Below are 27,393 nucleotides of genomic sequence, written 5' to 3'. Positions count from 1 at the left end.
CCACACATGGAACATGTGCTCTCCAGCCCAGGGTCACCGGGTCAGCTGGGGCCTGGCGTATTCCTCTGCTCTTCGGATTCTGTCTTTACTCATATTCCTCTGCTGACCAGGCAAGTGAGGAAGGTCAGGCTCCCTGTATTTATTCCAGGCCTTTGTATTCCATCAAGGAGGACAGTCAAGTAGATTAAGAAAAGGCTTGTTTCATCACCTTTAGTATTTTCCATTTCATCATCTTCGCCTATTCATTCATACTATGCACGACAGGGTATACAGTTTAGCCTTTAAAAAACACTTCTGCTATGAAATATATTCAGTCCTGACTATGTGAAAATTCAGTTCGGATCCCTGAATCCACATGCAACACAAACATAGGGTGACGGATCAATACCACCATCTAGCTCTGCTTCACCAACATTACCATCCCACCCACTCAAAGAGGGGCATTATGTAGCTCTTTGTATGTGAAAAGGAATTAGTACTACCTTCTGTGAGGGGGCATCCTCCAGAAATTGCAGATGACAACTACCACGATCCATGACCATTGGCCACGTTAACTGAGACTTATGGGAGTTGTAGTCCGAAAGATCTGGGGGTTGCCATGTTGGGCAAAGCTGACTTAGCATGTATCAGTGGACCACATGTTACTTTATTTATTTATTTATTTAAAATATTTCTAGGCCACCTTTCAAGGCAAGAGCTCTCGTAACAAAAGAAGAGCCATGCTGGATCAGACCGACAATCCATCTAGACCAGCACTCTAAAATGCGCCACGCCCAGAGGTCAATGATGCACCCTCCAATTCCCCTGAGAGCCCAGAGCACCTCCTGTCAAGTAGGGTAGGTCCTAACTTCATGGAGGATATGGCTATCAAGACCTGCTAGTCGTGATGGCTGCATATTAGAGCTGTGGACAAGGGGCCTCTCAAAATTCTAAATGTCTAGCTTGGCTACATTGTGATTCAATTGCACAATCAGCAGACAGGAACAAAAATAGCATCAAGCATGCTTGAAAGGCATGGAACTTCCCTTCTTAGAAACGTCTTGCTTAAGCAGTTAACAGACTCTAACCTTTTTTTCAGTCTGGAGGATGGGGAAAATATTGCTGAGAATACACCGAGTGACAGAATACAGCAACTGAGTGACTGGTCGATATAATTTCTGGTTTATAATCTTAGTGTGTGTGTGTGTGTTCACAATCCTCATATAGGACACATTTCCTTTGGATTCGTAAAACAGCAAGAAGAGTATAACTTAGGGTGACCATGTGGAAAGGAAGACAAGGCTCCTGTATCTTTAACAGTTGTATAGAGAAGGGAATTTCAGCAGGTGTCCTTTGTGTGCATGCAGCAACTGGTGAAATTCCCTCTTCATCACAACACTTAAAGCTGCAGGAGAGTCCTTCAAACAGAGGACACTGGTCAAGAGGGCAGAGCCCAGACAGGTGGGCTGTGGAATGCTGGGAGTTATGGGACTTTTTTCTGTCTAAACATGCTTAGGATTGTGCCCAATGTGTCCTGCATTGGACTTTAAAAGGACGGGGGGGGGGGGGGAATGGAAGAAAAATGCCATCACATCTAAAATTCTCCACCCTATTTTTGGCTAGAGAACTTGTGTAGGGGAGGGACAATTTCATCAAATTTCTCCAACAATTTCTCACAGGTAGGCATCACCATTGACAAGGGTTGTAGAGCAGCTTCTTCCTTTTCTTTTCTTTTTCCCTAAGGATTTTGGGTGTTTGTTTTTTGCATTGCTATTACAATGCCACTAAAGCTATTACACGCCTATATATAGTGCAAGTGGCAACAGCATTAACTGTGTTGGCAGCCTGGCCCCCATTTTGCATTCGCCACAATGCCCCATATACCTAGCATCACTCCAAGGCATGGAGGGGAGGGGATGTTGAAGGAAATGGGGAGAAAATTCTGAAAAGTGTCCTTTTATTTCAAGGGAGTAAGAAAAGAAAAATCTTAGGAATTTCCTGAACGTTTTCTTTCCCTGGGAAACGGGCTTCCATTTTTTGGCCTCATTCTCAGGGCAGTTAATAATTTGTTTTGAATGTGTTTTGTTGTTGTCCTGTCCAATTCCATTTTAAAAATAAGGAACCACAAGAACGGTTACCCCCACCCCCAGACATAACACCTGCCCAGCCGGCTGAACGTAGTTCACCTGCTCACAATCTTCCACAGTATGGTGAGACGCACTGTAGTAGCTTTTAAATTATAGTAATTATTTCTATATTTGCATCTGTACCTATAAATTAGCATATGCGAATGTTAAGCAAAATCGCCTGTCCCTTTAGGCCTCTTTTTTGGTGATGTTTATTCTTTTTTTGCTGTTATTGTTATTATTGCTGCTATTGTTTATTATTTATTATTTTATTATTTATTTAAAACATTTATATCTCGCCCTATATCAATAAGACCTCAGGGCGGCATACAGATAAAAGCATACAGTATAAAAAAAAGTAAATATACACAGCTAAAAACAAATTAAACCATAAACCAAGTTAAAACAATATATAATTTAAAAGCAGTAAAACTATTAAAACAGTTAAAACAATGTGCCTACTGAATTCAACCATTAAAAGCTTTGTTAAAAAGCCATGTTTTTAACAGCCTCTTTCAATTGTTGTTCCTGCTGGTTTTATTGTTGGTTTTATTGTTTTAATTGCTGTTTTATTGCTTTTAATATTTTATTGCCTTTAATATTTTATGTATTGTATTGTAAACCGCCTTGTGAGGGCTTTGCCCTGAAAGGCGGCCAAGAAACGTTTTAAATAAATAAAATAATTTTGGGGGGAAGTTCATAAGTGGCCACGCAGCTTGGGGGCTGCTTGGCTCTCAGAGGTTAAGAATACAAAAGCTGGACAGTAAACTTCTTTAATGGAAGAACTGCAAGAACGGAAATACTTTCTGCTTCGGTTGACCCACAAACCTCACTGCTTCTTGCGTGAGCCATTCAGCACAGCACTTCCCATTTCAGGGCCGGAGGGAAGGAAAGAGAGCATGAAGTTTAAGCACAATCATATACTTATATACTAACAGTGAACTCATGTTCAGACCATGGATCTTTATGTAACCAAAATGGCATCATCCATGCACAAAAAGAGGGAAGTATCAATTGGCTTGGAAAAACATTTAGGGGGAAATGAAAACTCTAAAACAGGTAACACATACACACCAAAAAGCCCAATGAAAACCAAGCATGCTCAAAATCGTAACCACAAAGCTTTCCTGTGGCTAATGTACCAACAGAGCTCTAATGAGTTAGTAAGTGCCCTTCGGAGTGATATGAGTTGGCACCCCCTGATGACCTGGCATGATGGGAGTTGTAACCCAGCACATTCTCCAAACTGGGAAAAGTTGCCATAGACTAACAGCCAGGGAAGATCCCTCAGTGGGCTGTATGGATCATAGAATAGTAGAGTTGGAAGGGGCCTACAAGACCATCGAGTCCAACCCCCTGCTCAATGCAAGAATCCACCTTAAAGCATACCCGACAGATGGTTGTCCAGCTGCCTCTTAAAGTCCTCTACTGTGGGAGAGCCCACAACCTCCCTAGGTAACTGGTTTCATTGTCGTACTGCTCTAACAGTCAGGAGGTTTTTTCTGACGTCCAGCCGGAATCTGGTTTCCTGTAACTTCAGCCCGTTATTCCGTGTCCTGCACTGTGGGATGATCAAGAAGAGATCCTGGCCCTCCTCTGTGTGACAACCTTTTAAGTATTTGAAGAGTGCTATCATGTCTCCCCTCAATCTTCGCTTATCCAGGTTAAACATGCCCAGTTCTTTCAGTCTCTCTTCATAGGGCTTTGTTTCCAGACCCCTGATCATCCTTGTTGCCCTCCTCTGAACCCCCTCCAGCTTGTCTGTATCCTTCTTGAAGTGTGGTGCCCAGAACTAGATGCAATACTCAAGATGCAGCCTAACCAGTGCCGAATAGAGGGGAACCAGTACCTCGCGCGATTTGGAAGTAGTGTTCGTATCCAGCAGTAAGTGCTATGTTAAGAAAGCTGCCCTCTGCTATGCAAAGATCAACGTCTATCTCTTTACCCTTAAAGAACATGTCATACTCCAGGCCTGAGTCAGTCCAATGTTTTTAGAAGACCTCTGAGTGGGCGATTATCAGTGGGGGTTTTCTCCAAATTGAATTTAAATCTGAATTTCCTTTCTCTTGTCCTAATTTTGAAACGCCCATATTAGGCACTATTGACATTATGGACCCCATTTCCAGCTGTCATTTTTGTAACATTTTGTAATACCATTGAAAAGGGACTGCATTTTGGAGCATAATGGGACGTTCCTCCAAGACTATGTGATCCTTTCACGTTAAAGCTCATATTGTTTCCCTGCATATTGTTTTCTCTGGGATTCAGGAGTTGGCATTTGTGAATCAGCATATTTCCAGTAGGGATGGACAAATGAATCAATACCCAGCCCATGTGGTTTTCACCAGTATTCAATCATTCCATCCAACCATTCCATCCAATTTTTAAATCAGTGTGCAAATTTTTTTTAATTGCATGAAAATTCACATTTATTTTGATTTTGATTTTTTCATTTAATAATTTTCTGTTTAAATTACACATTCTTTAGCATGACTCCAATAATTTCCTGGAAGTTTTAGAATTACAGACTCTGAATTCTGCAAAACAAAGAAATGGTTATAGGCTAAAATGCACAACTTACATGGACATTTAAAAAGAGCATTTGTTTTTCAAAACCATTTCACTTTCATTAAAATATATATAAAATAGTTCATAGTTAATTCATGCTTTAATTAGACTAGGAAATTTAAGATTTCCCCCACCCCCATGATTTCTCTTCAAAAGACTTCCATCAATAAGAAAGTAAAAGCGCAATCCTGTGATTATTTAGACAGAAAAACATCTTACAACTCCTAGCACAGCTGGCAGGGAAATGTTGGGAGTTTTACGTCTTTTTTCTATCTAAACATGCACAGGACTACACCCTTAAAAACAAAAAACAAAATGGTAGTCCATATCTCTATAGAATGCTAGAATGGTCAAGTATAACTTGCAAACAATTGCACGTGCTACAAATGTCATACTGCCCTCCAACAAATTAGTACTAACAGAGATATGATATTTCAACTAATATTTAATAGGAAAGGTTCCCTACAGAATCTGGTTGCTCACTGTGGGAACAGGATCCTTGAGTTGATAGGATTCAGTCTGAACCAGAAAAAAAATCTTATGTTCTTTTGCTGATCACGAGATCCCTCCCCTCAGTTTACACACGGTGCACGACATCCTGGGAGAAAGAGGATGTCGCAGCAACCATTTTGTTTCTTGCTTTTTATCGAAAATTAGTACAGGAGCGCTCCAACAATAAAGGTGCTTTTTTTTAAAAAAAAAAAAAAACCTCCTGTTCCCCCCCCCCCCACATCCAATGGGGGTTCCCAGCTCCTCGCGGATTCATGAGGAGCCGGGACAAACCGGGACAGCCGCCTGAACATGCCCTCTCTCTGTTCTTCATAACATTAAATTCAAACGTCACATGACATGGCTTTTATATGGGGCTATATTCCACTCTCCCCTATACAATGTGAAGTGGTGCAGTCCATCTACCGCACTCTTCAGGATCCTACCACGTCATCCTGCTGTGTGTGGAGACCAGGGCCTAATCTACACCAAACAGGATGTCGCACTATGAAAGCGGTATATAAAAGGCAGGAGCCACACCAAACAGGACATAGCACTATGAAAGTGGTATGAAAGCAGTATGTGGTGTGTGTCAATGAGCCCCAACAGTTGTCAGTGCACTTCAATACAGCTATAAGGCAGTAGTGTGGCTCCTGCCTCTTATATAATGCTTTCACAGTGGAATATCCTGCTTGGTGTAGATTAGGCCCAGGCTTCCAAAACTTTGGTTTTCTGGTTTGAACTCTATCCTGGTGTCATACTAACTACTGCAATTCACTTAATGATAAGAAAACATTGTATTTAAGAAGTTCATTTTTTAAAAAAAGTCCTGCAATCTATTAATGCTGGAATACTTTTTTTTTTTTAATGAATTCAACGTTCCTTTTGGGAGAGCTGTTAGAAAAGCAGGCAAAATGATGAAATTATGGAAGCCCACATGCAAACAGTTTAGTCCTCCTTAACCTCCACGCTGTCCTAGTAAAACACTCTTTTGCAAATAGATGTTAACATTAACACCTACCAGCTATCTTAAAAACCAAGATCACAGTGGTACATACAGTACAATAAATACTAATGAAACGTTCTGTTTAAGACCATTGGCAACCCGGTTGCCATCACAATCTTTCCTAAAGGTGACTATGATTTGGTGCACCGATAAAATTACTTGTCGATATAGCCTTGTTGTTGTTCAAAACAATATTTATCCCTAGATGCTAGCAGCTCTATGGCTACAGTTACATCAGCTCTGACTACATATTTCCTAAGCTTTAGGAACATTTACATCTAGAGTCAGCATTGATGACTTGCGGCCATGACTACGATTGCATAAACGCTGGTGCCATAAATAAACATGATACTTCATAAAATGTGAATGCTGAAGATTGGCAGCAGTGTTTTAAAAGAGCTGGATGCGATATGCTAGAACCATTATTGCTTATGATGTAGATAATAATTTCTTTCACATCTGTACCCTCTTATATTTAATTCTTGCTTTTATCCACAGATTTGTACCCTGCTTTGTAACCTTGAAAGGTCTAACAAGTAAAATCAGCAATACAGAACAAAAATGAGTGCACAGAAATGATTTTTTAAAAAACACCTTGAACAAGGTGTTTTTACCTTGTTTTTAACACCTTGATGTTAAAAACAAACAAAACCTCTACACTAATAAGTGAAAACAATATCAGAACATCTAAATGTTAGGTTTGGACAAATAACAGAACCTCTGACAGTTAACAATTTCCAGAGGGCAGCCATGAACTCACTCTGGAGTGAGACGAGATGTACTCGTCTCACTCCAGAGAAAAAAGTCGGGGTAAGTCCCCGACTTCTTTCTTTCACAGCTTTGCGGGTAACCTCTATCGCAGCATGGGGGAGGGAACACGGGGGGGGGGCACTTGGGACCAGGATACCTGAGAGCCTGGGCATGCTCCTGGTGGTTAAACATGGGCCCACGACCCAATTGCAGCCCACCAGGAGAAGAGACTTCAGTGTGGTGGCCCCCTTTCTGTGGAACTCCCTGACCCTGGAGATCAGGCAATCACCAACACTGCGTTGTTTCCTGAAAACAGTCTTATTCCAGGAAGCCTTCCTTGACTGACAGCCAAAGTTTTCTATTGGCATTCTGTGTTTTTTAGTATAATAATGGTGTTTTAATTTTTGTATCTTTTACTGTTTTATTTCTTACGTTCACCACTCTGAAAACTGCTTCAGATATGGAGCAGTATACAAATTTTGTTAATAAATAAGGACCCTTTCTTGGTGTCACTTCCCCGCTTATCTTAGGTGCTGGTAGGACCCAAAGAAAGGCCTCCAAATCCAATCTCAAGATCTAAGCAGGTTCCCAGAGATACTGTGATCATTACACATGTTCTCAATGAATGGGCTTAGGGCAAAAGAGTTGGATAGGGTGACCATATGGAAAGGAGGACAGGGCTCCTGTAACTTTAACAGTTGTATTTAAATGGAGCTTCTCGGACATGCTGGGATCTCAAGGCCTGTTCTGAGATAATAGTGTGGCACAGAGAAAACTGAGGGAACGAACGGATTTGGGTGTGAGCCCAACCGTTGCTCAACAGGAAACAGGCTTCAAAGTCTGAAATCTGCTAACACTCAGCTGCAGAAGATATGTCAATTTTTTTTTTCAGGAAGAGGAATGAATAATGAATCCATCAGCAGTTTTATCTCTGATGAGAGACAGAAAAATATGACTTTGGAACAAGTTATAGTAGGAGGGAGTGAAATCAATAGTTATTATTATTTATGCAATTTATAGAGTGCCCTGTATCCGAAGCTGTCAGGGCAACATAGAATAAACCATGAAATCCTTACAAACAATAAAAACTTCAATGGAATCAATGATAAAACACATAGAAAGAATTTGAAAGCAGCAGCAACAATATATGAAAACTACTGGCTAGGAGATTTTCTCTTTATAGTTAGGGAAAACTTTTAAAATGTGATATCTGTTCAGCTGAGAAACAAGGGCGAGTGTGTGTGTGAGAGAGAGGGGGGGCATAGCTAGACAAGGCAATATCCCGTGGATTGTCCTGGGATCGTCCCTGTGTGTCCACATGATGCACAGGGGATCCCTCCCTTTCCCCAGGATATCACCCTACCCTTTCTTTGCGGTTTTTCTGCAATCTCAGGATGATCCCAAGACTGTGGAAAATGTGGCCCACCATCGCAGTTTGTCCCAGCTCCTCACAAGTAACCGTGATAGCCAGGCACAGCGCTCCTCAGGAGCTTTGTGCCCATTGGGGTGAGATGGGGGGAGCAGGGACATTTTTTTTAAAAAAACACCACACTACCATTTTGCAGATCAGTGTTTGTGCTCTCCCGCTCCAATAAAAACAAAAACAAAATGGCGGCCGCGATGTCGCGTGCTGCGTGTAAACGAGGGCGAGATTGTCGCCCTTTTACCCCATCGTCTAGCCATGGCCAGAGAGGGAGACAGAGAGTGCACAGTGGGCAGTTGGGGAAAAGACAGGCAGAGGAAGCTGAGTGGATGTGGACTGAAGTTAGCTGAAACTGAAGATGCAGACTAGCAGTCAAGAGGGGGGGATTGCCAAAGTTGCTATCTGGGTGAGGTCTGCAGATGGCCAGGTGATCTCCTTCACGGAAGAGGCATAAGACTGCCCTCCATTTGAAAGCATCCTTTATTTCAGGGGAGGTCCGGGGGCCATTTTCACACACACTCACACACACACACACACGCACCAGACACCTGCCCCATGAATGGCATTGGGATTAGAAAATAAATAAATAAATCTAGGGTGACCATATGAAAAGGAGGGCAGGGCTCCTGCATCTTTAACAGTTGTATAGAAAAGGGAATTTCAGGAAGTGTTGTTTTTATGCATGCAGCACCTGGTGAAATTCCCTCTTCATCACAACAGTCAAAGCTGCAGGAGCCCTGCCCTCTTGACCAGATACAAAAGAGGGCATTGCTCCTGCAGCTTTAACTGTTGTGATGAAGAGGGAATTTCACCAGGTGCTGCATGTATACAAATGTCCTACTGAAATTCCCTTTTCGATACATTTTAAAGATGCAGGAGCCCTGTCCTCCTTTTCATATGGTCACCCTAAAATCCATAAATGAAATAAAATCGCCAGGTTGCTGCCAAATTTCCACTCCACAACACTAAGTAAATATTGCTGAAAGGGTTAAATGTTGCTTGTTTGCAAGCTAAACATGAACCTTTTAGCAATCCATAGCGGCTACAGACTACTGTTTTGTTTTTGTCTTTTAAGTGCGCAATTCTATGAACGTTTAGGCAGAAGAAAATCCTATGATTCCCAGCATTCCCCAGCCAGCAGGGCTAAAAACTGTAGGGATTTTCTGTCTAAACATGCATTGGATTGCATCCTAAATTATTATATTTTTAGATTTGGGGTGTGGCAAGGAGTAATGGAGGCTGCACTGGGGGCCGCATGCTGCCCACCCCCGATCTGTTTGAAGGAATTTTGAGTCCTGAGGACTACCTATATGGCAGTGGGTTGCCACTGCAATAAGTAAAACCCCGCACTTTTGGTGCTTCAAGGTGGTGGCAGCTACTCCCAACACTGCAGCAGAAGTGCAGGGTTTCCGATGGCCAGGCCCAGCCCTGCCTTCTGCCCAGACGGATAGCGACCAATCAGGATTGCCATTCGCCCAGCCGTGCCTCCACCACAACTCCAGAGCAAGGATAGACAGTAGATGTACTCGTCTCACTCCAGAGAAAAAAGTCGGGGTAAGTCCCCGACTTCTTTCTTTCACAGCTTTGCGGGTAACCCCAGGTGGGTGCAAGGTAGGTGCTCCATTGTATAATCGACGCAGTGCCACCGTGCAGCCACCCCAGGGCTTTCCTTGCATATAGTCTGGTTTAAAGATAAAGAACCATACGATTTCCCCACCCCCCATAAATAGTTAGCCCCTGGGCAGCAGTCCAAAGAGACAGTCATGCAGGTCCCCTGGTCACAGTCTGCCACACTATGGAGAGGTGTACTGTATTGCTATTTAAATTATAATATGTTTACATTTGCATCTATACGTAGATATTAGTATATGCACATTTCATGCAAATCACGCTTTGGGGGGGTGATTCATCGTAAGGAGCCACCCTACTTCAGCCACTTAGGGGTGCTTGTCTGTGTTCACTCATTTTCTGCTTGTATATTTGTAAATAAAGCAAATATTAGAAAAACACCTTAAGTCCCCGTTACTCTTGCATCCAAAGGGAACTTATCCGAGCAGCATTGCCCCAGAACATCTTGCTGCTTGGGAAAGTGGGAAAACAAGTCATTATATCATAAGAAAAATCCCTTTGTCTATAGACCAACATGGAAACAAAAAAAAAAGCTGACTTATCAGTGTAATCATACCTTCTCACAATGCCCTAACATCATGTTTTGCACACAAACAAAGGCCTCTGTTCTCAAAAACCATATGCTGCCGAGATGGGCCATTCCGTGCAGAACAAATTATTCAAGGTCTGCAGACAAAAGTTTCCCGGGAAGGTGTTCACACCTTGATCCACAACTTGATTAAACTGGAATACCACGGATGAAAGGCAATTGAAACAGCTTAAATCCAAGCTCTTGAGCAGTGTGGAAAACTGACAATCCACTGATAATCAACGCGTCTGTTGAAGGTAATATTATGCAATGAAGGCAAAATCTTTTCTTTTTTTACTGAAAGTAATTCAAGCCTTCCACACTATCCCCAATTTCTTAACTGCTCCAACACGGTAGCTGTATCCCTTTAAGTGCTTTGCCAGGAAGACACAGATAGGAGGAAAAAGCTATAAAATCTGGGCACAATTTCATATTACATAAAGCTATTGATAGTAAATACAAGAAAGCTTGCCAAAGCACACCCTGTAAGTGATATTAATACCAAAAAAAAAAAAAGATGAATTCTTTCAGAGATGCCAAGGTTCCAGATTCTGCAAGTTAAGAGTGTGTTAAAATAAGACTGCAATTGTTTTTATAATTACATAAACATTCCCTCCTATATATCAAACATGTCTTTTTTTTTCCTGGCAAGAGATTTTACAGTGGGGGGGGGGGAAATGGTGTTCGGATAATTTCATATGCAGTACTTATTTTTAATTATCAACTCTTTAAACACAAACACACATGCACACAAACACCACTTTTGGGGTGGTTCTAGATGGACAGCTCCTCGTGTTAACAATCAAGCGGCATTGTGCCTCTATCCAGCACCAGTGGCACTCCGCTCCCATCTCCCATCTGGGGCAGAGCCCCTGCTTTGAGAACATCCCTGGGTTCAATTCCTGGCACCTCCAGGTAGGGCTGGGGGGGAAACCTGCATGAAGCCTTGGAAAGCCGCTGCTGCCAGTCAGTGTTGACAGTATTGACCTAGATGGACCAAGGCTCAGACTCAGTAAGAGACAGCTTCCTCTGGAATGGGAAGGGAGAGGACAAAGGCACAGTATCCTCTATTACAGAGGACAGCCCTCTGTTTGACACAGGAGAGAATCTACACGTCGTACTGAAGGCGCTTGCGTGCGCCTCCAATGCGCCGTCAAAACGATGGTGTAGACGGAGAAAGAAGAGACGGAGGAAGAGGCGGAGGAGGAGGCGGCTGGGGAACCGGCTGCGTCCTTGCCGCCGCCGCCCCGCCAGCCTCCTGCTGCCGGGGTAAGAGCCACCCAGGTCGGAGAGCTCGGCGGAAGCGGAGCCCAGCCGCCGCCGCCTCCGCCTCTTCCTCCGTCTCTTCTTTCTCCGTCTACACCATCGTTTTGACGGCGCACTGGAGGCACATGCAAGCGCCTTCAGTACGATGTGTAGATTCCCTCCAGATCCAGCATAAAGGTAAAACTAAAAAAAAAACCTATCAGAAGGTAGAGCTAAATCTGGAAGTTGTCCATCAAGAGCAGACAGAGCAAGGCACACAGAGCTCCTGGTCACAGTCTTCCACACTACGGTGAGATGTACTATAATTCTATTTAAAGATAACAATCATTTCTAATTTTGCATTTATACATATAAATTCACACGTGCACATTTTATTGAAATTTGTGCCCTCTTTTTGATGAAGCGTGTCCTCTTTTTTTCAATGATTCAGAAGTGGCCACCCTACGAAGATGCCATTGCTGTGTACTGGGAGTGTTTTTCAGCCAAGGGATATTTCTGTTTCTTCATTTCCTTGCAAAGCTGCATCTGCCTTGAACATTAGGATAAAACTATACAACTTGATATGAGATTTCAGGAAATAAATCAACATATCCTGTAAGCCTCTGTAGGCTACCGTTTGCAATGTACACCTAAGAATGCAGCCTTGAAACCAGTTTCTCTTGCAGCCTGTGTGCTGCGCTGGTAAATGTGAGATTAGAGCAAGTTCTGCTGCAACAGGGTAGCTCTCACAACATGCAGCTCTCTGCATAATTTCCCCAAACCCTGCAAGAAATCAGTTTATACCCCCTTGGAAAAAGCAATCCATTCCTCCCCTGGTGGGCTGGGGGAAGAAGAGGGTGAGAGGGCACGGAAGACAGAAGAAGGTGTCAAAGAGAAAGAGAAAGAGAAAGGAGTGGACCCACTCACCACTGGCATGACAGATTACCCCCATGGGAATGTGGTTATCAATAGAAAAAAGGGTCCCCCATCCCTGGTGTACAAAGGGATCTTAAGACATTGCCACCAGCAAGGATGGGTCTGAAAAAGAAACACCTCATGTGCCTGATATTCTGCAGTATTGCCTAGCAGAGATTAAGATATTCTCTCTGTGTTTCTTTGCAGGCCTGTTCAGACAACGCGTTAAACTATGGCTAGGCCACTAACGCTTTTGCAGCAAATGTTTAGTGAGTGTGTTTAAACTGTGGTTGTGTAGCCACCATGGTTAGGAATGGTACACACAACATGCTAAGCCATGGTTCATATGACACGCTAAGCCATGTTTAGCTCAAAATCCTTAACCACTTTGGCTTAGCGTGTCTTCTGAACAGGGACTTTGTCTCTATAAAGCCAGTAGGGGAGCATAATGCTCCCTTTCTTCTGTACCCATTCATTTCATCTGCTTCTTTCAGAAACCTGTTTTCTCAGAGGATAAACTTCCCCCTTGATTGTTGCAACAACCTACAACCAGGAAAGGGTTTCCTTCACAGGTTGATTTTCAAAGTTTGTTCTACAAGACCATGGGGCTCCTTGAAAAGTCACAAGAGATCCCTCAATGAGCAGATCAGTAAGTTCCTCTGAAAGACAGGTTGTCCACTGTTAGCGTTGCTCTCTTGAAATGCACGGCTCTGGCTTGCACGGGGCAACAACTAGGCCCAACAAATCCTGACTAGCAGCCCTGACCAGCTGAGGGTGGGGAGTTGTAATGAGGATTCAGAATTGCAGTGTACAGGGAGGGGCGAACCATTTTCTTTTGTCTACATCCTGACAAAAACCTTCCTCCATCCCCAGGATATTAAAATCCCCTCCTCCCACAAAATCACCCTCACCACCATCCTTGGCAATTAAAATAAAAACTTCCAGTGGTACCAATGGACACTCAGTGCAGTTGGAAATAGATCCAGGGCCATGGAAAACAGATTCAGAGCCAGGGTCGCATGGACCCAGGCCTAGCAATGCCCCGGTGCTGCATCTTCACTAGCTGTTGGAGGAGGCCTGGTTGGATTTTACCCATCCTTCCTTCCCAGTGGTCCTTTGCTCCCCTGGCTGATGGGAGAGACCAGAGGGTGTTTCCCTCCAGCTCCACAGTTGCAGGGCAATTGTACAAATAACACATTAAAAAGTTAACATACGAGGTGACCCTCATGCTCTTTTTAATCAAAACCAAACCATTTAAGTGTTTAAATATTTGCTTATTCCCTCCCCTCTTCCCCGCTGCTTCTCCTGCAGGAAAAATAAAACTAGGGTTGATTCCATTCACTTGGTGAAAGGTGAATGACTCACCTAACTGCCTGAGTCACACACAGAGGAAATTAGACAACATTCTTACATAAGTGCAAATACCTTCTCCCCCTTCTTTTTTACACGACCAAGCTGGCCTCCTCATTTAGGGGCTATAAAATGCCTTATAAAAATGTTGAATTCATAAGAAATGCAAGGAACTGGATAGGACTATTAAAAATTACAATAAAATATAAAACAGTATAATGAAGAGTTAGGTGTTGTTGTTGTTTTTAAAAAAACCTTATAAAGGACATAACCAACAAAGCACGTGCACACGCGCGCACACACACACACACACACACACACACACACACAGAGAGAGAGAGAGAGAGAGAGAAAGAGATCTCAGTGCTTTCAAATCTCTTTTTTTCTCATGAAATTTTATTTTAAAATAAGGTTAACAAATCAAAAGCAATAAAAACATGAACGTACATAATACTTAATCACAATCAGTAAATAAACAAAGGAATTCACAAACTATAAATCTTAGTCTATGACTGATATTAATAAGAACATAAGAAGAGCCCTGCTGGATCAGACTGAGGCTCCATCTAGTCCAGCACTCTGTTCATACAGTGGCCAACCAGCTGTCGACCAGGGACCCACAAGCAGGACATAGGTGCAACAGCACCCTCCCATCCATGTTCCCCTGCAACTGGTGTATATAAGCTTACTGCCTCAAATACTAGAGAGAACACTTAGCCATCAGGGCTAGTAGCCATTGATAGCCTTCTCCTGCAGGAATTTACCCAACCCCCTTTTAAAGCCATCCAAATTAGTGGCCATTTCCAATTAAATGGCCTAAGTAGGAGTGCAATTCTTAATGAAAGTAAAAATTCATCATATAAGAGGACTGCGGGCAGGTATATGCTATATTGTGTGTTTGGGCATATCAATCAGACAAATAATATAGGCATCTGTACTATACTGGACCATAGGCTGACTATATAAAAAGGAGAACAGGGCTCCTGTATCTTTAACAGTTGTATTGAAAAGGGAATTTCAGCAGGTGTCATTTGTATATGTGGAGAACCTGGTGAAATTTCCTCTTCATCACAACAGTTAAAGCTGCAGGAGCCCTGCCTTCTTTTAAATCTGGTCACTTTAGTATAGCTCCTGCAGCTTTAACAGTTGTATTGAAAAGGGAATTTTAGGAGGTGTCATTTGTATATATGGAGAACCTGCTGAAATTCCCTTTTCAATACAACTGTTAAAGATACAGGAGCCCTGTCCACCTTTTCATATGGTCAACCTAATGTTGGAACTTTTATCAAAAGTTTGAAGTGCCTCAGCACAGGAAGTGGAATGAATGGAAACCATGGTGCTTTTGACTTTCTTTTTATCCTACTTCTCTTACACACTCTACACCTGACCTCTCCTCTTAAAGAACATCTTATCACATGATCCTGAAGCAGAGCAACCCCGTTTTAATATTTGTCTGAAAATCAGGATAAAAATGCAGTAAATACATAAAGTGATGTGCAATTGTGGATATTATTGAAACTAGGGACAGGAGAGAAATGTGTTCAGTTTGTATTTTAATGCAAACTGGACCCATTTCTCTTCTGTACCTAGTTGCAAAAATATCCACTATTGTACATCACTTTATGTATTTTAATGCAAACTGACCAGATTTTGCACTTTCAAACCTATAAGCAAATGCAAAGTCAGTTCCCCTTCAATATCCTCACTTCTCTGAATTTGGCAATGCAGTTCCCTTATTATTATTATTATTATTATTATTATTATTATTATTATTATTATTATTATTAAAAAGATGCATACAAAACTGTGTATTAGGGAGAAGTGCACACAAAAATGGGTATATTCATGAAAAATCATTATGCAATCTGCTAAGAAAATCGCTTGCAAAAAATGCATTAAAATGCATGAATTAAGAGAATTGTGCACTTTTCATGCAGACCCTTTTAAACAAAAACCTCAAAGTTGGGGACAAATCACATTTAGGATTGGAGAAATAACAAATGGAGAGAAACTGAAATCGACACATTTGTCCATCACTAATTGCAACGTGCTCCTAACTAAAGCAATGCACTACCACGAGACTGGCTAAAAGCTTAGGTGACTTTAAAAAGGATTAGGAAAACGCCCATGGGATGGAGCCAACAATGATTATGAGCCATGATAGCTAAGTAGATTCTCCATGTTCAAAGGAGATAAGACTGCTGAGTATCAGATACTGGGGACAAACAGGGAAAGGCCATTTACAAGCTGCTGACATGTTTCCCAGAGGCATGGCTGCACGGCGTTGCAAACTACATGCTGGATGAAGTTGTTTTGGTCTGCAGTATGACAATGGAACCAGTTACCTAGGGAGGTCATGCGCTCTCCTACACTAGAGGCATTCAAGAAGCAGCTGGACAACCATCTGTCAGGGATGCTTTAGAGTGGATTCCTGTATTGAGCAGGGGGTTGGACTCGATGGCCTTTTGGGCCCCTTCCAACTCTACTATTCTATGATTCTATGATCCAGGAAGGCTGCTCCTCTGTCTCCTGCTTGTATCAAAATGGCATGAGAAGCAAATAGTGTAATTTCTATAGATTTCCTCGGCATGGGATTTACCCATCAGGTTCTTCCTGAGCCAACACGCATGAATCACTGGAAAACCACAATAGTTCTTCCAAGGCCCACGGAGGGTTGCATAGCTCATCTGTAATGAAGATTAATCCAGCTGAGCGTTCACTTTTGTTCAGAATACTTAAATGACATTGCCCAAAGCTGAGATACTGTTTTAGCAGGAAGTTCTACACCTACAACTATAAGTACCGAACTGTGGGTGGAAAATGAACCGCAGGAGAATGAAACAAAGGATGCAATTTGATGCAAGTTTAGACAGAAAAAAAGCCCTATAACTCCCAACATTCCCCAGCCAGCCATGCCAGCTGAAGAATGCTGGGAATTGTAGGACTTTTCTTCTATCTAAACATGCATCGGATCACATCCTGAGAGCAATTTCAGAGCTGGGGTTTAAAGCAGCCTTTGCTTCATTTGAAATACAAGTTTATACCCTTCATCAGCCAGATAAGCATTTATTTATTTATTTATTTACAATATAAACATTATACCTTTCCTTGGATTTGTCTTTTTTTTTTTTTTTTTTTGCTTTTGTGGAAAATCAGGAGTTAATATAAATTAGGGGAAGGCAGCATGGCTCAATGGTAGAGCACACACTTTGCATGCAGAAGGTCCCAGTTCAATCCCCAGGGAAGGCAGGAAAAATTCTTGCCCGAAACCATGGAGAGCCACTGCTAGTCCATATTGACAATACTAGACTGGATGGACAAATGTTCTTTTTGTTGCCCTCTGGGTTTTTGTAAACGTATCTTGTACACCTTGCTTTTTCATGGACTACACTTTGGAAAAACGGTTTGACTCCATATAAGGCAGATTACTATATATTCTTGTGTTCCATGCAAAAGCAGCTCAAGGATGGTTTAAGACTCACCTGTGACAAGAAGCCCTGTGGCATGTGCAGGACTTCATTTGTTCTCGGGCTCACCTCAAGAATCTGGGAGGATAGTAACAGTACCACCAAACTTGTGCAGAGTGCATTTCCTTCAGTAACAAGTGACTCACTATAAACAACTTTCACTGGCCAGGCTGCAGCTCTTAGAAGTGCTTGAACATCCTTTATATGGACAGGCGACACTAAGAACATCATCAGATGGGGGCGGGAAATCGCATTTCGCTACCGTTGCTATGGCTTGCTGCTACTGTCCCACAATAGCAACATCTCTCTACACGGGGAGAGAAAGAGGAAGCAGCAATGACCACATGGCCCATTCAGTGAGCGTTTTTATTGTGCTGCTTTTCCTGCACAAGGCAGGAAATGCTGGCAAGTTTCACTTTAAAAAAATAAGTCTGCATTCTATTCTGAGGTGGGGAAAAAGGCTGGGAGGGATGGAAGACGCATAGGAGGTAGACGGTGTTGTCAAAAGGATGCACGAAAAACCGTGCAGTAACGAGCATGCAATGAAACACTGGCGTGATGACACCCTAAAATCAACTATCTCTTGAAAATGGAAACACATTTCCTAGCCCCTGGTGAAAGCAGTGGGATGTATTTAGATGAAAGATAACATTTCAAATCAAGCACCCCACACACATTCAAGTTGTGCCTGGGTGCGTGGGTATGTGGCAGAGATGGAATCTCTGGCAAAGCATTTCTTATGATCTTATCATTTCTAAGTTTTCTATAGCACCGAGTAATAATAAGATGGTGTAGCGGCAGTGGCAATGTGCAGTGGAAGTCCTAGGAGTGAGAGGACAGGGAGAGCACAATTGGCAGTGAAAGGAAAGTAGCATGAAATTCCTAAAATTCAAAGTAATTCCCAAACTTCACAAACTCTTGATGTCAAACTCATTTTGTGTCCCGACTTTAAAAGCCTGCTTGCGCGTCTCATGTTATGTAATTTAATTTATTACATTTATATCCAATCCTTTTTCCTCTTGCAAGGAACTTAGGGCAGCTTACATGATCCTCCCCCTCTCCACTTCAGCCCCACAACAACCCTGTGAGGTAGGTTCAGTTGGGAAGCAGTGACTGGCCCAAAATCACCCAGTGAGCTTCATGGCTGAGTGGGGACTAGTACCCAGATCCCAGTCCAACACTCCATTTTACATCACACTGAGGCCTAATCTACACCAAGCAGGATATCGCACTAGGACAGCAGTATATAAAAGGCAGGAGCCACACTACTGCTTTTTAATGGTATGGAAGTGCACTGACAACAGTTGGGGCCCATTGACACATACCAGATGCCGCTTTCATAGTGCTATATCCTGCTTGGTGTAGATCTGGCCTAACATTAATATAAACATGCGTTACGAATAGATGGCATACGGCTCAATGAACGAGAGGTCTCACCAGGATAACACAACAACAGCAACAACAACAACCACAACAACACAATTCTTTTCACTGGTAAGCTGATGAACATATTTGTCGCACCCTATTTAACAAACAAAACTGTGGTTTCGTTTCTAAGAACTAAAATGAATTTGGGGGGTTTGGGAGCTGTTGTGTGTGGGGTTTTTTGCATTCTATGTTATCAATTGCCCTATAATAAGGGAAGCAGTCAAATAGTTGCTTGTTGGATCTTCAAGAGAAGCACTCTCTGAAAGTAACCAGCCTAGCTCCAAGGAACTCTGGTAAGCGGCCTCAGTCTGGCCATGCTTAGACAAAATGTTTCTTGATCTTCTGCTTAAGCTGGAAATGTATTGTTATTTGTTAAACCCCACCTCCTCTTTCCTTTTTGAATTGCTTTTTGATAAAAGCCAACATTACTTTTTGAAGCACTACTTTTAATGTTAGTGCATATCTCTTTTGACTATCATTTTTAGTTCTTAAGGTCTCGTAGTCATTTTAACTTCATTATCTCGCAATCCTATGCAAGTTTAGTCAGAAAATGCCCTACAACGCCCAACATTCCCCAGCCACCCATGCTGATTGGGGGATGCTGGGAGTTGAAGGACTGTTTCTGTCTGAACATGCATATGACTGAGCCCTAAGAGCAATTTCAGACCTGGGCTTAAATTCTTTGATTGACCAGCCATGGTTTTATCAGAATTCTATTTCTTTCTTTTTTTAAAAAAAGTAATTATTCTAACATACTGTTTTATTTAGGGTGACCATATGAAAAGGAGGACAGGGCTCCTGTATCATTAACAGTTGTATTAAAAGGAAATTTCAGCAGGTGTCATTTGTATATATGGGGAACCTGGTGAAATTTCCGCTTCATCGCAACAGTTAAAACTGCAGGTGCCTTGCCCTCTTTTAAATCTGGTCACTCTAGTATAGCTCCTGCAGCTTTAACTGCTGTGATGAAGAGGGAATTTCACCAGGTTCTCCATATATACAAATGATACCTGCTGAAATTTCCTTTTCTATGCAACTGTTAAAGATATAGGAGCCCTGTCCTCCTTTTCATATGGTCACCCTAGTTTTAGTTTTATTGTTCACCACTCCAGAATCTGACTAGATGTGGAATGGTATAAAAATGTTGTAAGTAAATTAATAACAATAAATAAATTCACTATTGCTATTCACTGTTATTCATCTGGTGCTAGAAATTGTAAACAGGCATTTCAGTTCTCAAAAGGTTGAGTGCCTGCTCTGTGATTCTCAGAATTTATTACTGGGGTGGAATTAATGACTGCCAAAAGTTAAAGTTGGATGAGTTTCATATGCAGCTAGCTAAGCTCTGAAAGATGGAATTCCACACACAAGCCGACAAGAATTCTGGAGCTTTTGAAACAATATGGTCCCCTTATGTAAACTATGTTAAAGATTCTATTGACTGAATTAAACCTCTACGTAACTAATTTCTCCTCTACCATTGCTACTATTCAATGAGGTTGAAACTAGATTGGGTAAGACAGATATATAAAATAGATAAGATAATGCTCTACTGTTAAAACCTTTTAGTATTTTAATGATTGTAATCATGCTATGTAGAAATAACTGTAAATGTATTTTTATCTTGTAATATATATATTTCTTTAAAAAAAAAGTATTCTGGGTCTTGTTACATTCACACTGAGAGGATTTGGATGCAATCCTATGCATGTTTAGACAGAAAAAAAGCCATATAACTCCCAGCATTCCCCAGCCAGCATGTCTAGATATTTCCAGTGGCCATCTTTGTGTCATTCAACTCCCAAAGAGTGAGAAAGGGCTTCATTTTGACTTTTCACTTCAAGTATAAAAATGTCTATGCTAGCACTAATGAGTACAAAACACGCACACACAAATATTTAAGTGTTCCCCATCTACAAATAGATAATTAGGAATGGGGGGGGGGGCATTCAGACGACACTGAGGGCTCTGTGGTTAGCTTACACATGCTTCTCTGTTAGCATTAACCACAAGCTGTACGTTTGCACTTGACACCGTTAACCCTGTCTGCTTCCTGATTTCCTTAACCACATGCTAGCCACAAAGCAGTTAGATGAGCACCTGAGTCCTCTGAATGCTCTGTCCTGTATCCCATCAGCTCTTGTGCTAAGAGAGCCGGCAGCTGCACGTTTAGGCTATTTAGGCAGCTCTATACTGCTAGCTCTATGGTTTCAGCCCCTTAACCACAGCTGCATCGCATAAGACACCTTAAGTCAAAGTTAGTGCTAACCCTGCTGCAGAACAGTGTTAGTGAAGCTGACCACAATGTGTTTAGTGGAGGCACCTGGTTAAGGAAAACATGTCAGATGACACCGTTAACCCTGTTGCTTAACCAAAAACCCTTAACCAGCATGGTTAACGGTGTCATCTGAACAGGGCCAGGAAATCAGACCTTTATCAGACCCATCTAGCTCAGCATTGTCACCACGCTCTCCAGAGTTTCAGGCCGGATCCATTCCTAACTCTACATGGAGATACCAGGAATTGAACCTGAGACTTTCTGCGGGCAAAGCAGGTGCTCTCCCACTGAGCTGCAGCGCTGTCACAGTATTAGAGGCAGGTTATTTAGTGACCTTTAATCATGCTTTCCATTATGCTGCAGATCAGTGTGCATCCACTCTTTGTTCCATTGAACTTGAACGCCCTTCCACAATCCCTGTAAATGGAGACGAGCAGATGATGATGTCGATGTACTTCCACATCATTATCTAGGAAAAAACAGGCCTGTTTTTGCTGCAAAAGCAAGATTACACCATTGAAACTGAACATACTATTTATACCCAAATAATTCTGTGTAAACATGCGATTTCTTTTTAAATGTAAAAACAAAACAAAATATGCCACTGAGCAAATGGCAATTGTGGGACAACTGAGAATGAAGACAGATGTAAACAGCGGCTAAATAAAAATAAGAAGGCAAGAAGGAAGGGACTTGGAAAGAAACTAACTCTAAATTGCCAAAATGACATGGACCAGGAGTCTTTCAGTTGGTGAGTAAGGACCACAAATGACCCTGATTTGACAGGGATGTTTCATCAATCACACTTTCTTTCATGTCTATCATGCAGGGGGAGTAGCGGAGAACAGATGCCGCGGAGGACAGAGTTCCTTTATGAGCAAGTTGGAAGATAACAGCTACAATATTTATCTGCTCACCTCCCAACATCATATATACACTATTTGTGTGTGTGTATGTTTGTTTGTTTGCATTTATATCCCACCTTTTTCCCTCCAAGGAACCCAAGGCAGCATACCTAATCCTCCTCCTCTCCATTTTATCCTAACAACAACCCTGTGAGGTAGTTTGGACTGAGAGAGTCTGTGACTGGCCCAAAGTCACCCAGTGGGTTTCCATAACCAAGCAGGGACTAGAACCCAGACCTCCTGACTCCCAGTCCAACACTTTAGCCACTACACCACACTTCACCATTACCTGCCAATGATGTCTTTCTGCCTATTACCCAGAACAAGTAGGGCTGCTTCCAGACAAGGCTCTGAATGTGCAATTGGACTACCTCATTCATGAAATTTTACCGGGGGGGGGGGGGTGTCAGATGACAACATCTTCAATTTGTAAACCTCCCATATGTTCCTACCACTTCTTCCACCATTTTTCTTATCAGAAAAAAAAGAATCTGTAAAGACTCAGTAGCTGCATGATGCCTTTGGATGGCTGGTAGAGGAGCCCTCCATCTGGGATCACCCCAGGTGAGTCTCTACACAAAAGAATTAATGGACACAAATAGGGCAATATTTGGAAACCATAGTTCAACCTTGCAGAACACTCTACCACTGATTGGGATGGCGGTCGTGGGGAAATCTGGCCCTTTTTAGGCTTACCAAATTTCCCCCGAGCCCCCCAGCTCAGCTTGCATTTGCAAGCCAAGTGAGGGACTTTTCCCCCAACTCTTCTCGAGGGGAAGAGGGGGTTCCCTTTAAATAATGGTTTACGCAAATTGCAGCTATAATTTGCACAAATTTTGCTTCATTTGCACATATTGTGGTCATAATATGTTTAATTTATGCAAGCTGTAGTGGCAATTTGTGCATATCGTGAACACAAATTAAGCATATTAGGGTCAAAGTTTGTGCAGATGAAGCAAATTATACCTGAAATTTACACAATTGCACAAATTGCAGCTGCAATTTGTGCAGATGTCAATTTAAGGAGGGGGGAACCCTGAAAATCCACGAGCTAGCCCAACTCAATCTGCATTGAGACAGGCCAGTTCATGAGTAAGCCAAAATCTAGCTGGCCAAAATGATGAAACCTTGGCAAAATTCACACACACCCCACCCCCTGACAGCTTCGCCTGCAAAAGAGCTTCAAAGGAAGACTCCAGCATGAAATAGCAGAATTAGAACTTATCAAGACACTTGATACTATTCATTCAGTGACTGAGGTAGCAGGATTGCACAATCAAAGCTTCCAATAGAAGCACTGTTTAAGGAACTCCAGGCCTCTTCCTTGTTGTTAGTGTGGAGGTGATAGAAATAATCTGGTTTGTAGCTGGAACGGCTCAGTTCAGACAACATGTTAGTCAAGGCAGTGTGAAAACTCCACTCAATGGTTGTGTGAAAACTCCCACACAACATGTTCTAACTCTACCATTGTGTGACTGTGGGCTACCGTGGAGTTGAGTAAAATCCATCGTGACATTTGACTGACAGTTCCTCCGCCCTTTCTCCAACCCCAGTCCTCCCAATGGTATCCCAACAGCCATTGCTGGTAAAAAAAAAACCAATCCCAGCAACTCTCCTAGAGCGGCACTTGCTCTTGGTAGGGAACTCTGTAGCCAGTGGGAAAAGTCAACTCAACACAACTGAAAACTCCACAGAGCCTGCCCTGCAACATAACAGTTGTGTAGAAACTCTCCTCTTCACGGCATGGATATTACGGGCGGAATATTTTCCAAAAAAAATTCTACCGTTGTGTGGAGTTTTCCTGCCAGGCAACACATTTCTCAACGGTGGTGTAAAAACTCCACCATAGAGTTCTAAAACCACTGTTGAGAAACATGTTTTCTGAAATGAGCCCACCGCTCCCTCCCTTCTCTGCAAGCACTCAAATTAAGGCTGGATAGAAATCTGGTCAGGAAATGTTTAAGTAGCTTGTCTTGAAAGCATCCGACTCAATAACTTGAGGAATGCTTTCTGGGTATGATTCAAGCCTTTTGAACGCTTCTTAACTTGTGAGTTAGAGAAGAGACTACCGTTTAGGTCTATGTTTCTCAGGCTTTTGATAACCGGGGTCCTTTTCTGCTCTGCATTGAAACTAGAACCACATTTCAGCCCTTCACCATCTAAAAGATACATATATATTTTCTCAGTAAACTTCTACAACAATGGACAGGCATTGCAGCTGCAGACTAGCCCAGTTAATATTAACTTTTGGCGTCACACCTGCTTCTCTTGCATTGATATCATTTCTATAGTTACAGTTATTATGAGTTATTAAAAAATATATCACAACTGCTGTTGAAACGCACCACTTTTTCGCAGGTTAGCTAAAGAACAGTCTAAGATCAACTCCTTGAGCTTCACTGAATCTGCCCACCACCACACTGAAATAGCAGTTTATTTACTAACTTTAACTATGATGGCCATATGGAAAGGAGGACAGGGCTCCTGTAGCTTTAACAGTTGTATAGAAAAAGGAATTTCAGCAAGTGTCATTTGCATGCATGCAGCACCTGGTGAAATTCCCCCTTCCTCACAAGAGTTAAAGCTTCAGTGGCCCAGGCCTCTTTTGCATCTGGTCACTCTAGTATAGCTCTTTCAGCTTTAACTGTGGTGATGGAGAGGAAATTTTACCAAGTGCTGCATGTGAAAGAAGGGACAGTGAAGACTGCAAATTAAGTGTAACTGAAGAGGAACTACACATTTGGGATAATCTGAGGTGGGGTGCAAATTAATCAAATTGTTTATTTTATTTTAAATGATTTAAATGAGAAACCAATTGCCTGGCTTTGCCTTCTGTGAAATTTAAATCAAACCTAGTAATTATTTCTAAATTTGCATATCTAAATATAAATCAGAATATGCTAAATTTATCAGATTTGTGTCCCATTGGCCTGAGCTCCAAATCTTTTAAGTGCCTAGTAAATAGGGTGACCATATGGAAAGGAGGACAGGGCTCCTGTAATTTAAACAGTTGTATAGAAAAGGGAATTTCAGCAGGTGTCATTTGTATGCATGCAGCACCTGGTGAAATTCCCTCTTCATCACAACACTTAAAGCCGCAGGAGCCCTGCCCTCTTGACCAGATACAAAAGAGGGCAGGGCTCCTGCAGCTTTAACTGTTGTGATGTTGAAGGAATTTCACCTAGTCCTGCAAGCATACAAATAACACCTGCTGAAAGGAAATTCCCTTTTCTATGCAACTGTTAAAGATACAGGAGCTCTGTCCTCCTTTCCATATGGTCACCCTACTAGTAAAGCCCCGGATGGGACACTTCCATCCTAGTCTGTGTACATGCAATTGAGACAGACATCAGCGAAGATGGCCAAGTTTTAACAGCTGCCACACTAAATGTGATCTGACCATCCCCAGAGCCTGGTGTTAATGAAATTCTCCTGTGTGCTGTCTTCATGGCACCGGGTTGGCGCCAACTCCCTCCTCAACCCCGCGTTTTCCCTCTCCCAGGGCAGTGTCAGGTAATCCCGACGCCGAAGAGGGAGTGCGGAGTTCCTGGATGTCCATCCGGCTCCTGGAGGCACCCCTGCCCTCTTCCTGGTGGAAGGCAACTAACTGCTGGTTGCCTTCCACCAGGCTCCTCCTCTGGGTTAGTCCCGGATTGGCCGTGGAACATTACGCAGCAGAAATGCCATGTTGATGTCACTCCCTTTAGAAAAGTTGGGGTAAAACCCTTTTTCAAAATGCTGCATCACAGGGGAAAGCCCTGCGGTGGCTGCAAACCTGCACCTGCGTTGTCTAACCGACAGGGTGCAGACTCACAGCCTCTGAGTTCCAAGACTTGTTTTGTTCCCTGCACAGAGACACTCTTCTCACGTTTAAGCAACACAGTTTAATTCTTGAGTCTCTGCCAGGAGAAAAGGATTCTTGAGCGCAGATGGCTCTCTGTGTGGTGGGAAGTTAATCTCACCACAGTAGCAGAAAAGCAGCAGCCGAGTCGATTGCTTGGGGCTGTGACTATATTTTGCCAGGAGACAGCAAGATCTTCTCAATTCTTAGAAGACTGAGATCACTTTTTTGGCTCCAGGGAAACAATTAGCAACCTTGGTTTTCACATGCCCATCTTTCCCTTTTATGGCACTCACAGCATGTGGCATCTTCCCCCTCCTCATTAGCTAATTGCAAGGAATGCCATCGTTACCTGTACACACCTTCAGCTGCACATAGTGCCCTCAAGGAGGCTGGGCCCTCTTCCAGAAGTCCCACCTCACCTTAGTTTTAGCACTGCTAAAGCTAGGCTGACCATATGAAAAGGAGGACAGGGCTCCTGTATCTTTTAACAGTTGTACAGAAAAGGGAAGTTCAGCAGGTGTCCCTTATATGCATGCAGCACCTGGTGAAATTCCCTCTTCATCACAACAGTTAAAGCTGCAGGAGCCCTGCCCTCTTTTGTATCTGGTCACTTTACAAGAGGGCAAGGCTCCTGCAGCTTTAACTTCAACTGGTGGGTCCTGACCCAAAAGTGGGTCACTAGATCAGTACAGATGGGTCTCGGCCAAGCTGTTGCCGTCATGCTGGGCATGGAGGAAATTGTGGAAGTGGGTCCCATATTGCAGGTTGGGAGTCCAAGGTGGGTCTCGGGACTGGACCAGTTGAAGACCACATGGTAGAGTGTGGTGCAGAGAGGAGGGGGGATCTCTGAAAACTGAGAGGGGGCATCTTCAGCGACCAAAGCACTTCCATCCATAGAAGGCAAATCCTGCATCTAACCCCTCGTCTGGAAGCACCCTTCCTTTATATCCAACCTACTGGCTCAGTTCAAAGAACACGTTAGTCAACGCAGTGTGAACAGTCAACGGTTGAGTTTTTAGGGGGTACTCCCCACACAACATATTCCAATTCCACCATTGCATGACTGTGGGCTACCGTGGAATTGAGGAAAATCCATTGAGACATTTGATTGACAGTTCCTCCGCCCTCTCAGTGTCCCGGTCCTCCGGATGGTATCCCATCAACCATTGCTGAAAAAAACAAACAATCCTGGTGGCTCTCCCATAGCGGCATTCACTCCTTTCTCCACTCTTGCCAGGGAACTCTGTAGCCAATGGGAAATGTCAACTCTACGCAACAGAAAACTCCACGGAGCCCGCCACACAACATGCAACACAACAGTTGTGCAGGAACTCTCCTCTGCACAGCGTGGATATTCTGCGTGGGGTGCTTTCCAGAAAAACTTCAACATTGTGTGGAGTTTTCTTGCCAGACAACACATTTT

Source organism: Elgaria multicarinata, chromosome 6 (genome assembly GCF_023053635.1).
Source record: "Elgaria multicarinata webbii isolate HBS135686 ecotype San Diego chromosome 6, rElgMul1.1.pri, whole genome shotgun sequence".
NCBI lineage: Eukaryota > Metazoa > Chordata > Lepidosauria > Squamata > Anguidae > Elgaria > Elgaria multicarinata.
This window is presented reverse-complemented; position numbering follows the sequence as displayed.